Here is a 14818-nt window from a genome sequence, read left to right on the forward strand (position 1 = left end):
GGAGAGGGAGATAGAGGCGGGGGGGAGAGGGAGATGGGGGGGGGGAAGAGGGAGATGGGGGAAAGGCAGAAAGGGAGATGGAGATAGAGGGGAAGGGAGAGAGGGGGAAAGGGACATGGGAGAAAGAGGGAAAGGGGGAAAGAGAAAGGTAGGGGGAAGGGGGGAAAAGGAAAGGTGGAAAGGGAGATAGGGAAAGGTAGGGGGGGAGAAAGAGGGAAAGGGAGAAAGGGGGGAAAGGGAAAAGGAGATAGAGGGAAAGGGGATAGAGGGAAAGGGAGATAGGGGGAAGAGGGAGGGGGGAAGGGAGAGAGGGAGAAAGAGGGAAGGGGAAAGGAAGAAAGAGGGAAAGGGAGATGGGGGAAAGAGAGAAAGGGGGAAAGGTGGAAAGGGGGACAGAAGGAAAGGGAGAGCAGGAAAGGGCGATGGGGGAAGAGGGAGATGGAGAAAGGGGGGAAAGGGAGATGGGAGAAAGGGGGAAGAGGGAAAGGGAGAAAGAGGGAAGGCGAGATGGAGATAGAGGGAAAGGGAGAAAGAGGGAAAGAGTGAAAGGGAGATAGAGGTGAAGGGGGGGAAAGAGAAAGGTAGGGGGAAAGGGAGAGAGGGGGGAAGGGAGAAATGGGGAAAGGAGATGGGGGAAAGAGTGAAAGGGAGATAGAGGTAGGGGGGAAAGGGAGATAGGGAGAAAGGGAGATTGAGGGAAAGGGGGAATGGGAGATAGGGGGAAGGGAGAGATGGGGGAAGGGAGAAAGGGAAAGGGGGAAAGGGAGAAAGGGGGAAGGGAGAAAGAGGGAGATGGGGAAAGGGAGAAAGAGAAAGGGGGAAAGAGTGAAAGGGAGATAGAGGTAAAGGGGGAAGGGGAGATAGGGAGAAAGGGGGAAAGGGAGAAATGGGGAAAGGGAGAAAGAGGGAAAGTGAGAAAGAGAGAAAGGAGAGAAAGAAGGAAACGGCAAAGGGGCAATGGAAAAAGGGTAACAGCAAAAGGGAGAGGGAGGGAAAGCGGGAGAAAGGGAGAGAAAAGGAGAGAAAGGGAAAAGGTAAGGGAGAAGGGGTGAGAAAGGTAAAGGGAAAAAAGGAGAGGGGGAAAGGGAGAGAAAGGGAGAAAGCGGGGGAAGGGAAAATGGGAGAAAGGGGGAGAGAGGGAAAAAGAGTGAGGGAAAGTGAGAGAGAGGGGGAGATAGGGAGACAAAAGGAAGAGAAAGGGAAAGGGAGAAAAGGCAAAACGGAAAGGGAGAAAAGGAAAGGGGGAGAGAGGGGGTAAGGGAAAGAGGGCAAGGGAGAAAGGGGAAAAAGGGCAAGGAAGGGAGAAAAAAAGGGGGAGAGAGGGAGAAAGGGCAATGGCGAAAGGGAGAGAGGGAGAAAAGGAAAGGGGGTGAAAAAGGGAAACGGCAAAAGGGAAAGGGTAGAAAGGGGGAAAGCGGAAGAAAGGGCGACGGGGAGAAAAGGAAAGGGGGCAAGGAAGGGAGAAAAAAAAGGGGAGGGGGGGAAGATAAAGGGAGAAAAGGAAAAGGCAAGAAAGAGGGAAAGGGCAAAAGGGCAATGGAAAAAGGGAAATGGCAAAAGGGAAAGAGAGAGAAAGGGCAAAAGGGAGAGAAAAGAAAGGGAAAGGGAGAAAAGAAAAGGGGGAAAGGGCGAGACAGGGAAAGCGTGAGAAAGAAAAGGAAAGGAAGAGAAAGGGGGAAAGTGGGAGAAAGTACGATGGGGGAGGAAGGGAAACTGAGGGAAGAGAAAAGGAAAGGGAGAGAAAGAGGGAAAGGGAGAGAAAAGGAAAGGAAGAGAAAAGGAAAGGAAGGGAAAAGGGAGAAAGGGAAAGGGTGAGAAAGGGACTGAAATGGGGAAAGTGGGAGAAAGCGGAGAAAGAGAAAGGGAGAAAGGGAAAGGGAGAAATGGGGGGAAGGGAAAATGGGAGAAAGGAGGAGAGAGGGAAAAAGAGTGAGGGAAAGTGAGAGAGGGAGAGAAAGGGAGAGGGAGAAAGGGCAAGAGTGAAAGGGGGAGATAGGAAGAAAGGGAAAGGGAGACAAAAGGAAGAGAGAGGGAGTAAGGAAGGGGGAGAAAGGGCGACGGGGAGAAAAGGAAAGGGGGAGAAAAAGAAAGGCAAAAGGGCAAGGGCGAAGAGCAGGAAAGGGAGGTAGGGAGAGAAAGGAAAAGGGAGAAAAGGCGAAAGGGAGAAAGCACAAGAAAGGTAAAGGGAGAAAAGGAGAGGGGGCAAGGGAGAAAAAAAGGGAGAGAGGGAGAAAGGGCAAGGGCAAAAGGGAAAGGGCGAAAGGGAAAGGGCAAAAGGGTAATGGAAAAAGAGAAACGGCGAAAGGGAGAGAAAGGGGGAAGCAGCAGAAAGGGCAAGAAAAGGATAGAAAGAGAAAGGGAAAGGGAGAAAAGGTAAGGGGGGGAGAGAGGGGGAAAGGGGGAGAAAGCGAAAGGGGGAAGGGAAAATGGGAGAAAGGGGGAGAGAGGGAAAAAGAGTGAGGGAAAGTGAGAGAGGGAGAAAGGGCAAGGGGGCAAGAGTGAAAGGGAGAAAGGGGGAGAGAGGGGGAAAGGGAGACAAGGAAGAGAGGGAGTAAGGAAAAGGGGGAAAGTGGGAGAAAGGGCAAATGGGCAAGGGAGAGAAAGGAAAAGGGAGAAAAGGCAAAAGGGCAAGGGAGAAAAGGAAAGGGGGAGAGAGGGGGTAAGGGAGAGAAAAGGAAAGGGAGAGAAAAGGGCAAGGGAGAAAAAAAGGGGGAGAGAGGGAGAAAGGGCAAGGGCAAAAGGGAGGGAGAAAGGGAGAAAGGGAAAGGGAGGAAAGGGGGTGAAAAGGGAACGGGCAAAAGGGAAAGGGGGAGAAAGAGGCAAAGCAGGAGAAAGGGCGACGGGGAGAAAAGGAAAGGGGGAGAGAAAGAGGGAAAGGGCGAAAGGGAGAGAAAGGGGGAAAGCGGGGGAAAGGGTGAAAGGGCAAAAGAGAAAGGGCAGGAGAGAAAAGGAAAGGAAGAGAAAAGGAAAGGAAGAGAAAGTGGGAGAAAGGATGATGGGGAGAAGGAGGGAAAGTGGGAGAAAGCGGGGGAAAGGGGGAAGGGAAAATGGGAGAAAGGGAAAGAAACGGGGAGAGAGGGGAAAAAGAGTGAGGGAGAGAAAGGGTGAGGGGGAAAAAGAGTGAGGGAGAGAAAGGGTGAGGGAGAAAAGGAAAGGGAGAGAAAGGGGCAGAGGGGGAAAGGTGGAGAAAGGGCAAGGGAGAAAGGGGGAGATAGGGAGAAAGGGAAAGAGACGAAAGGAAGAGAAATGGAGTAAGGAAGGGGGGAAAGGGCGACAGGGAGAAAAGGAAAGGGAGAAGGAGGAGAAAAGGAAAGGGAGAAAGGGGGAGAAAAAGAAAGGGGGAGAAAAGGAAAGGGAGAAAGGGGGAGAAAAAGAAAGGGGGAGAAAAGGAAAGGGAGAAAGGGGGAGAAAAGGAAAGGCAAAAGGGCAAGGGAGAAAGCACAAGAAAGGTAAAGGGAGAAAAGGAAAGGGGGAGAGAGGGGGCAAGGGAGAGAAAGAGGGCAAGAGAGAGAGGGGAAAAAGGGCAAGGAAGGGAGAAAAAAGGGGAGAGGGGGAGAAAGGGTAAGGGCGAAAGATAAAGGGAGAAAAGGAAAAGGCAAGAAGGAGGGAAAGGGCAATGGCAAAAGGGAAAGAGAGAGAAAGGGTAAAAGGGAGAGAAAAGAAAGGGAAGAGAAAGGGAAAGGGAGAAAAGGTAAGGGGGAGAGAGAGAGAAAAAGAAAGGGAGTGAAAGAGGGAAAGGGCAAAAGGGCAAGGAAGAAAGGGAAACGGCAAAAGGGAAAAGGGAGAGAAAGGGGGAAAGCGTGAGAAAGGGAAAGGGGGAAAAGGAAAGGGAGAGAAAGGGGGAAAGGGAAAGAAAGGGGGAAAGGGAGAGAAAGGGGGAAAGGGAGAGAAAGGGGGAAAGGGAGAGAAAGAGAAAGAAAAGTAGAGGAAGAGAAAGGGGGAAGTGGGAGCTAGGACGATAGGGGGAGGAAGGGAAACGGAGAGAGAGGGAAGAGAAAAGGAAAGGCAGAGAAAGGAAAAGGGAGAAAGGGAAATGGGGGGAAAGTGGGAGAAAGGGCAAGGGAGAAAGGGGGGAAGGGAAAATGGGAGAAAGGAGAACAGAGGGAAAAAGAGTGAGGGAAAGTGAGAGAGGGAGAGGGAGAAAGGTGGAGAAAGGGCAAGAGTGAAAGGGGGAGATAGGGAGAAAGGGAAAGGGAGACAAAAGGAAAGGAAGAGAAAGGGAGTAAGGAAGGGGGAAAGCGGGAGAAAGGGCGACGGGGAGAAAAGGAAAGGGAGAAAGTGGGAGAAAAAGCAAGGCAAAAGGGCAAGGGCGAAGGCAGGAAAGGGAGGTAGGGAGAGAAAGGAAAAGGGAGAAAAGGCGAAAGGGAGAAAGCAGAAGAAAGGTAAAGGGAGAAAAGGAGAGAGGGCAAGGGAAAGAGAAAGGGAGAGAAAGAGGGCAAGGGAGAAAGGGGAAAAGGGGCAAGGAAGGGAGAAAAAAGGGAGAGGGAGAGAAAGGGCAAGGGAGAAAGGGAAAGGGAGAAAGGGAAAGGGCGAGAAAGAGGGACGGGGAAAAGGGCAATGGAAAAAGGGAAACGGCGAAAGGGAAAGAGAGAGAAAGGGGGAAAGCTGGAGAAAGGGAGAGAAAAGGAAAGAAAGAGAAAGGGAAAGGGAGAAAAGGTAAGGGGGAGAGAGGGGGAATGGCGAAAGGGAAAGGGAGAAAAGGAAAGGGCAATGGAAAAAGGGAAATGGCAAAAGGGAAAGGGGGAGAAAGAGGGAAAGGGGGAGAAAGAGGGAAAGGGGGAGAAAGAGGGAAAGGGGGAGAAAGAGGGAAAGGGGGAGAAAGAGGGAAAGGGGGAGAAAGAGGGAAAGGGGGAGAAAGAGGGAAAGGGGGAGAAAGAGGGAAAGGGGGAGAAAGAGGGAAAGGGGGAGAAAGAGGGAAAGGGGGAGAAAGAGGGAAAGGGGGAGAAAGAGGGAAAGGGGGAGGATGGGTGACGGGGAGAAAAGGAAAGGGAGAGAAAGAGGGAAAGGGCAAAAGGGAGAGGAAGGGGAAAGCGGGAGAAAGGGTGAAAGGGCAAGGGAGAAAGGGCAGGAGAGAAAAGGAAAGGAAGAGAAAAAGGAAAGGAAGAGAAAAGGAAAGGAAGAGAAAAGGAAAGGAAGAGAAAAGGAAAGGAAGAGAAAAGGAAAGGAAGAGAAAAGGAAAGGAAGAGAAAGTGGGAGAAAGGATGATGGGGGAGAAGGGGGGAAGAGAGAGAAAGGGGGAGAAAGGGAAAGGGGGAAGAGAAAATGGGAGAAAGGGAAAGAAACGGGGAGAGAGGGAAAAAGAAAGAGTGAGGGAGAGAAAGAGTGAGGGAGAGAAAGAGTGAGGGAGAGAAAGAGTGAGGGAGAGAAAGGGAAAGAGACGAAAGGAAGACAAATGGAGTAAGGAAGGGGGGAAAGGGAAAGGGGGAGAGTGGGAGAAAGGGCGACGGGGAGAAAAGGAAAGGGGGAGAAAAGGAAAGGCGAAAGGGCAAGGGCGAAAGCGGGAAAGGGAGATAGGGAGAGAAAGGAAAAGGGAGAAAAGGCAAAAGGGAGAAAGCACAAGAAAGGTAAAGGGAGAAAAGGAGAGGGGGAAAGGGAGAGAAAAGGAAAAGGAGAGAAAGAGGGCAAGGGAGAGAGGGAAAAACTGAGGGAGAGAAAGGGCGAGGGAGAAAAGGAAAGGGAGAGAAAGGGGGAGAGGGGGAAAGGGAGAGGGAGAAAGGGCAAGAGTGAAAGGGGGAGATAGGGAGAAAGGGAAAGGGAGACAAAAGGAAAGGAAGAGAAAGGGAGTAAGGAAGGGGGAAAGTGGGAAAAAGGGCGACGGGGAGAAAAGGAAAGGGAGAAAGGGGGAGAAAAAGAAAGGCAAAAGGGCAAGGACGAAGGCAGGAAAGGAAGGTAGGGAGAGAAAGGAAAAGGGAGAAAAGGAAATGGGGAGAAAGGGCGAAAGTGAGAAAGCACAAGAAAAGTAAAGGGAGAAAAGGAAAGGGGGAGAGAGGGTGCAAGGGAGAGAAAAAGAAGGGGAGAGAAAGAGGGCAAGCGAAAAAGGGCAAGGGAGGGAGAAAAAAAGGGGGAGAGGAGGAGAAAGGGCAAGGAGAAAGGGAAACAGAGAAAGGTAAAGGGAGAAAGGGAAAGGGCGAGAAAGAGGGAAAGGGCAAAAGGGCAATGGAAATAGGGAAATGGCGAAAGGGAGAGAAAGGGGGAAAGTGGGAGAAAGGGAAAGGGTGAGAAAGAGAAAGCGGGAAAGGGAGAAAAGGAAAGGGAAAGGGTGAGACAGGGAAAGCGGGAGAAAGAAAGAAAAGGAAAGGGTGAGAAAGGGAAAGGGGGAAGGGAGAAAAGGAAAGGGAAAAAGGGAAAGGGAGAGAAAGGGGGAAAGTGGGAGAAAGGACGATAGGGGGAGGAAGGGAACGGGAGAGAGGGAGAGAGAGGGAAGATAAAAGGAAAGGAAGAGAAAGAGGGAAAGGGCAAATGGGCAAGGGAGAAAGGGGAAGGAAGAAAGGTATAGGGAGAAAAGGAAAGAGAGAAAGGGGGAGAGAGGGAGAAAGTGCAAGGGGGCAAGGGCGACAAAAGGAGAAAGGGAAAGGGGGAAAGGGCGAGAAAGGAAGAAAGGGGGAGAGAGGCTGGAAGGGGGAAAGGGGGGGAAGGAAGAAAAGGGGAAGCAGGGGAAGGAAGAAAAGGGAAAGGGGGGGAAGGGGAGGAAAGCAGGAGGAGAGCGGGGGAAGGGGAAAGTGAGAAGGGAGAGAAGGAGAAAGAGGCAGGTGGGGAGCGGGAGAGAGAAGGAGAAGGAGGGAGAAAGGGAGGGAGGAAAAATAGAAACAGAAGGAAATGAAAGAAGATGCCCACCTGTTGCTGAACAGGGTCGTGAGCCCTGTAGGTCCTGCACTGCTCCTGATGACAGCAGAGCAGATGCGCTCACTGTGATACTGAGACAACCTAAGAGGAGCGTGTGCTCTGAGCAAAGAGCAGGCAAGATGAATCTTCTGAACTTTTCTCATCTTTCTTCTACACTATATTCACAAATGCTCTCACAAATTAACAAAGCCACAGTGTGAATGGGAAAGTTTTGCAAAGTGTTTCAGCACCGAGTAGTTTCAATACTGTATCTGTCATAAGAGCAGCATTTCCCCTTGTACAACGCAACACAAAAACAGTTCTCAGAGAGAATAAGCCAGTAACAGTATTTACCATCTGTGCCACAAGCGTTACTTTCCCCCAACAAACCCAGAACTTTGGCAATCATCATAACCAGTCAGAGCCACCCACAACAGCTGGTGGTAGAGCAATAAAGGCAAATTTTCCAAAGAAAAGGAAAATTTGGATCCCGGCCTAAACAACTTAAATATGCTTTAAAACATACATTGTAATTCATCCAACGGTGGCCTAGTGAGAGCAGGAGTGACCTGGTTGCTTCAGTTCTGGAGAGCTGGGTTTAGTTTACAGCTCATCGCAGGCTAAAATATTGGACATGACATGTCCCCTCTTTTCCCTTGTGTAACAAGAGATTATTACTTCAGTACTTCACACTGGTGAGAAAATACAGAATTCATTAACCTCCCTGTGTTCTCAGATACTCCGATCACAAAGGTCATACACAAATTACAGTATAAAAGTAACTAGCGATTTCAGTGGGTTAATCTAAGAATTAACACACCATGAAATATTCATATATAAATGAGCAGCTGGCATTGGGTCTGGTACTAGTACCTTGGAGAAACTAAAAAAAATACCCCACAACCTCCTTCATTTAACATTTGCTCATTTGTGTTTGGTTACATCAAAGATACATTGTAGTTTTAAATCCTGAACCACAGTTCCCTGTAATCACAATTTCATGTGATTTTAATCACACCCACTTCCTGCAGAAGTTTTACTACGTGTCACCGAACAACAGCAAAGTGCTTTTGAAGGGTTGTTGTCCGAGAGCGGCTGAGCTGCTGGGTGCGGCGTGTGCGGCGCGGGGTGGCGGCGCTTGTTCCCTGCAGGTCCAGGAGGTGCTGAGCCCAAATCCGTCAGGCAGCCGTTTGGTGGGGCTTCCTCTGCAGAACTGTCTGCGCAGATAACCCAGTGTCTCCCAGCAAACAGCAGGACCGACTCAAGTAAGTACACCCAGTACAAAAAGATGAACCGACTTTTTCCACCCCAGCCATATCTCCCCAGTTTCCCACCTCTTTATTTACAGAGTGCTGAAATCCAAAAGTCTTAATCGAATTAAACCTCTGCCCTTGGTTGGCTTGTTTCCATCTCTGCTTTACATTTTACAGTTAGGCGATTTCTGTCAATGGACAAATCAAAACGTGATGCAGCACGGTGTGTCCAAACATCAAACAGAATTATCTCCATTTGTATTTCAAGTACCACAGAGAGACAAGGCAAGGAAAGTACTAGCATTAACGAACGCTTATGAAACATTTTTACCCCAATAACAATATTTTATATAGGATTCACTGTGTATTTTGTTGAGGTTTTATTTGCTCCCATTAATGCCCATCCTTTCAGTTCTTCTTGCTGTGGTTTTATTTGAAAAAGAATGAGTCCCCCTAACTAAAAAACAAAACAAGAAAATACAAATGTCCAGAAGGTTGGTCCTCAATGTGTTGCTGAAGGCCGCTCTGCCTCGTGCCCGGAGAGAGGAGCTGCTGGAACCTCCAACGCTGCACAGGTTTACACTGAACAGGTTTACACTGAACATACATGACCACAGACTTTTCACATAAAACCATCATCCTAAACCAAAGCAAAACACAGTATTGCTCCCCAAAGTCTAGGGAAGTTCTAAAGACACTCTGAGCATTGCATGAGAAATCTGAAAATTTTTAGAAGGGAAAATTGTATTTGTATCCATGGAGCTGTAAAAAGCAAACACATTCACTTTCCCACACATTGCCAGTCTACATAGATAATGCCAGTAGATAATTTTCCAATTAAAAACAATTAAGTCTCTAACCTGACTTCATTGTTGTCATTTCTTGTGATTTTTTTATGTCGTGCAATTTTACTTTCTCACTGAAAGCAAAACTCATGGGATTGCAGAGCAATTCCATTTTTATTAAAACCAAAACCTTTGAAGATATCATGCAAAGACTGAAATGATGAATGTGAAAAGCTAAACATCCCAACACTTATTATTTTTTAAAACCACATGAGGTTTCGATGCTCCAGTCGTGATGATGAAGACACCAGCCCAGAGCCCAGTTCTAGGGACTGCTGTGTCCAAAACACTGAAACAAAGCACTTTTCTACCTGTTCTTTAAACTGGTTTGGGGCTATTTGGGGGGTTTTATTATTGACCTCAGTAAAGCTGAGATTTCAACTGCATTTTAAGGAGGTCACCAGCTCCCTCTTTAAAGTCAACCGGAGTTGGATTTACCACAGGTTCTTTCTGAGCCATGTCATGTGCCTTGACTGACATGGATTGTGGCCTCTTCCAGGGTTATTTTATGGTTGGGGCTGATCTTATTAAAGAACAATTAAATTAAATTTTGCAAAACACCAAAGACAACACTCTCTTTTTTTTAAATAGAAATGGATGTGTGATTAGCTCAGAGAAGCTCAGAAATACTCCCAGGATAACCAGTCTGACAGGCATTATACTCTAAATATACTAAAAAACTTCGGTACAGTGAGACAGAGGACACAAAATAAAGGCCAGAGGAGCAGGGGCTGACAGAACTCGGTTGCATTTGTGGCCTCTTCTTTGCATTTTAAAGCTGAAAGATCCTGAGGTACTTACCTGTGTCTTGGAAAGAGCAAGTCTGCATCTGCACCTCACTGAACCAATGGCAACAATCCCCCTGGTTTTATTGGAACGGCACAAAATAGGTACAAGGAAAGTATTTTTTTCTGATAAGCTGCTGGTGAGCAAACGATCCACTACTGACAATGGATTGTACATCTGATAATAATGATCTATAGCTAGTGAGAGCACTCAGGTAAAGGAAGAGCTTAGAACCATTCTCCAAAACCAGCACACACACAGAGGTCTACAAAAATGGCTCAACCAAAAAGTGCAATTATTCAGCGTAACTCGAATTCTGCTGTCTCATCTGGGATCGCAAGACATGAGCCTAGAAAAAAATCAGCACGACCATTTTGGCAACACAAGCGACAAAGCAAAAGAACCATCCCTTTGCTTTGCACGCAGAAATAAATACAGTTGGCAGAACAAATGAAACGTAAGTGACCGTGGTGGCAGAGTCTGCCCTGGAGGTGTTTCCCCGAGTCCCCCCCAGCCCCCAGGACATACCAAGCAACAGCATCAGGTGTGAGGAGGTCACTGGAGCTGCTGTGACGATTCCGGCAGCTGGAGAGCCACACGAGGCCTGAGAAAATGAATTCTGAAACGGGAAGGCACAGTTGACTGAAGTGGATAGTTGTGTGGAATTGAGCTAGTTTATCTGATTTTAAGTGGGTTTAAAAATTGAATATTAGCAGGTGATCATGATAGAGCTGTAAGTTCAATTAACTGGCTGGAGAGCCGACAGCTTTTAGTAAAGATATCCTTATACTTTATTGTTTTTTCCTACTGACCTGCTCTCAGGAAGGAACTCTCATCTAGAACACTCACCTGAGCGGGACACTGAGAACTGACAGTAGGAATTGCCTAAATCACACATGTGATATGGTGACAGATTATTAAGTATTATGACATGGATCTGTCCCCTTTATACCAGTAAAAATTACAAATTCATTTAAATCAGAACAACCACAGAGTGATCAACATTCTGAGGTGTTTTCAAAATTACATATTTATTTCAGAGACCTTCCCCTCCTGAATGGGGGCACTGGGTCACTAGTCCTCTTTAGAAATTGAATTAATTCCTCTCAAGCAAAGAATTTACCTCAAAATCTTTATGTAATCTCATACGAAAATATTAATCAGTGTTTTCTATAAGCTCCTGTGAGCTCACCCTGTCATCTCTCTAGTTGCCTTCTGGAAAATACTTGAAAGCACATCCACACACATCCTTCAAAAGTCAAACCTGATGGTCGATTAAAAAAAAAAAAAGAAAACAGAGGAGTTTGCAGAGAGAGAAATAACATCTTTGTTTGTTGACAGCAATAAAATGTAACTTGTCACCAGAGCTGATATGTTGTATTAATGGCTCTTTTGTGAAAACACAGAGCTGAATGTTATAAATATTGATGCGAGCACACTGCTTTTGGAAGTGTGTGATAGACGAAACCTTTTAAGGTGATTACAAAATTGTCTTCAGTGTTTCTCCAACTTCAAATTCAAATATCTCCTTTTAATTGGAAGCCATTGCATTCACCACCAGCAACAACATTTGCTGCTGACGCAGTGGATAGAGCAGGGAAAAATATTCCTACCTACACATGATAGCCACAGCAGTCAACATCCATTAGGGACAAAAGTGAGGGACAGATCTCCAAGCGAGCCGGAGTGTTAATGTATGGTGAAGTGTATTTGGGCTTTTTTAATTTTTTGGTATGTAAATGTCTCGATGCTCACAGTGACAACACGGTTGCCATGGTTACTGGTGAGCAGCCCCTACCTCAGTCTGAGGAGCCAGGGTATGTTTTCTCCTCTGTCCTGGCTGTGTCCACACGGGCTTTCCCTCGAACATCTCAGCATGGGCTGTGGGGTCAGGTGTGACAAATCAGCAGCCAATGCTCAGGACATGTTTGCAGAGAGAAAGATGTAACAGCATTCCTGGTACTTCTACAGAAACAAAAAAATCTATCACCCCACCCTCACCAGCCTCTAAGAGTTGCTCAAAATGTCCTTCTATGCAGCATATATTAAACTAATTCATTTGAGGGCGGTGAGGCTAGATAGACTCTCTTTGACATAAATACTGAAGTTTCCCTCAAGAACTTCCAGGCCTTTGTGTCACTTCCCGTGTCCACCAAAGAGCTGCTCCCTGTTTAGGGACCTGAAATGGGCCCATTCCAGCACATGAGCTAGGTGACAGTAAACGGGACTTGCTGAAAATATGCTTGTGCCAAAAACACAGGAAAGTCAATTTAAATCCAGGAGAGAGTGAGCTAAAAAGGTAACACATTTCCACAAGCAGCACCAGCTGCTGCCATAAAGGCGCCACATTAAAAAATAAATAAAATTAGCTTTAGATTGGATATAAAGCAATGAGGGATTTTCACCCACCCCCTGTGCAGGGACCGCATTAGGAATAAGGGAGTCCTGCTCCTGCAGTCCTGGGTGGGCGCAGCCTCTTTGTGAAATTATCACAAGCAAAAAGAAAAAAACCCACCAAACCAACAACAAAGCCCCATCTAAAATCAAACATTCACAATACTGTCAAAGAATAGGTAGAAGAAACAGTTTTCTACTCACTTTGCAAACGGAACATGCAGCACAGCTGCTAGTGACTCACCTTTCTTCCCAACACCCCAAATTCTGTTCAGCATACCCACAAATACTCCAAAGGGAATGGTGGGGAACAGAGACATCCAGCACCGGCCAGTGGAGCTGCAGGTGGTGGCAGTGGCAGCAATACTGATCCACAGGATGCCCACAGGTATTTGTGTTACTTCGATCATTCCTGAAAAACAAAAGAAAATTAAATTAACCTAAGGAAGTGAATGTGAGACTTAACATTACATTAACATTATAGGCACTTCTACCAAACCAATGAGCAGTTTTGACCTGTCCCACTGCACTGTATTACAGTAGGATTTGAAGGTCACAAGTAATTTCAGGCCATTATTCCTGTTTTTAAACAGATAAACTCCATCTTATAATTTAGCAAAGGTAACACACTGTTTTGAAAAGGTAAAAGGTAAAACAGATAACAAGGAGTCTTCCATTTGTCAGATGCCATTTCACAGCTTACAGATGGGCCACGGAAAGGGGAGGTGATTTGACCAAGTTTGCAGAGGCGTTTGGAACAGAGCTGGAGCCTGAGAGCACAGGACCCCATTGCTTTGCTGGTATTCGAGCTGCAAAAGCTCCACCTGAAGTGACCTGGAGATGACAAATAGCAGATCTGTAGCAGAACAAGCACACAAGGAAAATAAATGGCAAAGTAGGTTTGAAAAGTATTTATAACTCAGGAAGGACAACATGTTTCAGGTGTTGATGGGCATTGGCTTTATACAGGGGACCGCTCAAGAATTTCTGAGCAATCTGTATCAGGGAGTAGAGCTGGCAGAAATAACAGATCATACAGATTGAACAGGCTGGGTGGGTGAGGGCAGTCAGCACTCAAACCAAAGGGAAAATGCAGAACCTAAGCCAAAAGTATGTGAGAGACAGAGAAAGATTGTGTATAAAATGTTTGAGCTTTTCTACATGCAGAACAGAGTAATGTGAGGAAGTTAAATACCAGCTACTCCTCATGCTTTAGCTGTTTTAACTCACATAATTTATGCTTAACACCAATACAATGCTATACGTTATACAACATATATATATGGCACGGGAGAGACATGAACAAATAAAGCCTCTTTCTTACACCACAGAAGAATCTGAAGACTGCGACCAAGATTAGGAACCACGGTCTGGCCCAGACCTTCCAAATTAGCCATAACAAAGACTATGAAGTGGTGCCAAGCAGGTTTGAAAGAGCCAGTGTCATAACTTCCCTGAAATCCAGAATATAGTCTCCCTCTGAGGAAAATATATTTAGAATAACAGGAGGCAAAAATCCAAGCCTAGCATATAAATGGGAAAATCCAGTTATTTTATCCTCTCTGTGGGTATTACAAAATGTTTGTTGGCTAAATCGGGTGATTTGTCTAAGAATCTGCTATTACTAGTATAAATGGTACGGTTCTGTTTAACTGTAAGACACAAGTAAAAAACCCAGCATTTACAGAACAGCAGCAGTAAAGAAGGCGGCACTCCAGGTTCAGAAAAGCAGGTGCTTTCTGAAGGCTGTCTCCAAGCAAAGTTACTGAAATACATATTCAAGACTTAGTCCCCAAACCCTGTTTTTCAAATGTTGGAAGTCCTGAATTTTTAATTGGCTTGTACTTTAAAGAAGAGTTTGACTGCAAAGATGTAACAGATACAGAGGGGAGAATGCCAGAAAACAAACTCCTTGACCTACTTCCATAACAGAGAAAACAAGCACGATGCAGTACTTAAAAAATACAGGAATATTCTAACGAGGACTTATTCCTACCTGCAACCATCCTCCATCCAGCTATTGAGCGAGGTGCCCAAAGGCTCAGCAGTGCTGTATTGTACATTTCTACAGTACTCAGATAAAGAAATCAACACATTTTATCCAGACAAAAGCCACACCACACATTTATAGGACTGCTGCGGATTTGAGAATTGGACCCAGAGGTGAATAAATAACACAGCCCATAACGTTCCTTGTGCAGCATCACTCCGTGAGCAGAACCACGTGTCTGGCCAACAGCACGAAGGACAGGGAGCCAGAGATAAGCAAATCTTTATTTCATAGATTTCCTCTCCCCTGCAGGTTGGAACAGCACCCAGGAGCTTGAATTAACTTTACAAGACAATCCCTGTTGCCCCAGGATTTTATCACTTGCTTTGTCAGAGTCCAGGACACGGATTTTAATCAGTTCGTAATGGGTGAGGCCTAAGGTTACTGGCTGGTAACAGCAGTGTTCAGAGTCAGAACCACGAACTTACTAACAAATTAGTTAAAACCCAAATGTGTGCTTCCCCTCGGTTTAATGGTTTGGGGGCAGGGCAATTCATGAGGAGACAGGAGGCTCAGTCCAGCAAGGTCTCCTCCCTCAGCCTGACCTTCAGTCTCTGTCTGATCCAAGGATTATTTCTCAAAACCTCCCCACAATTTTTCTGCAGCCATCATTCCCTTCGCTTTTCCTGGGCCATGGAATCTGGATTTCTGCTTCCCAGCACCTTTCT

The sequence above is a fragment of the Streptopelia decaocto genome (assembly GCF_964273445.1).
Source record: "Streptopelia decaocto genome assembly, chromosome: 3".
Classification (NCBI taxonomy): Eukaryota; Metazoa; Chordata; class Aves; order Columbiformes; family Columbidae; genus Streptopelia; species Streptopelia decaocto.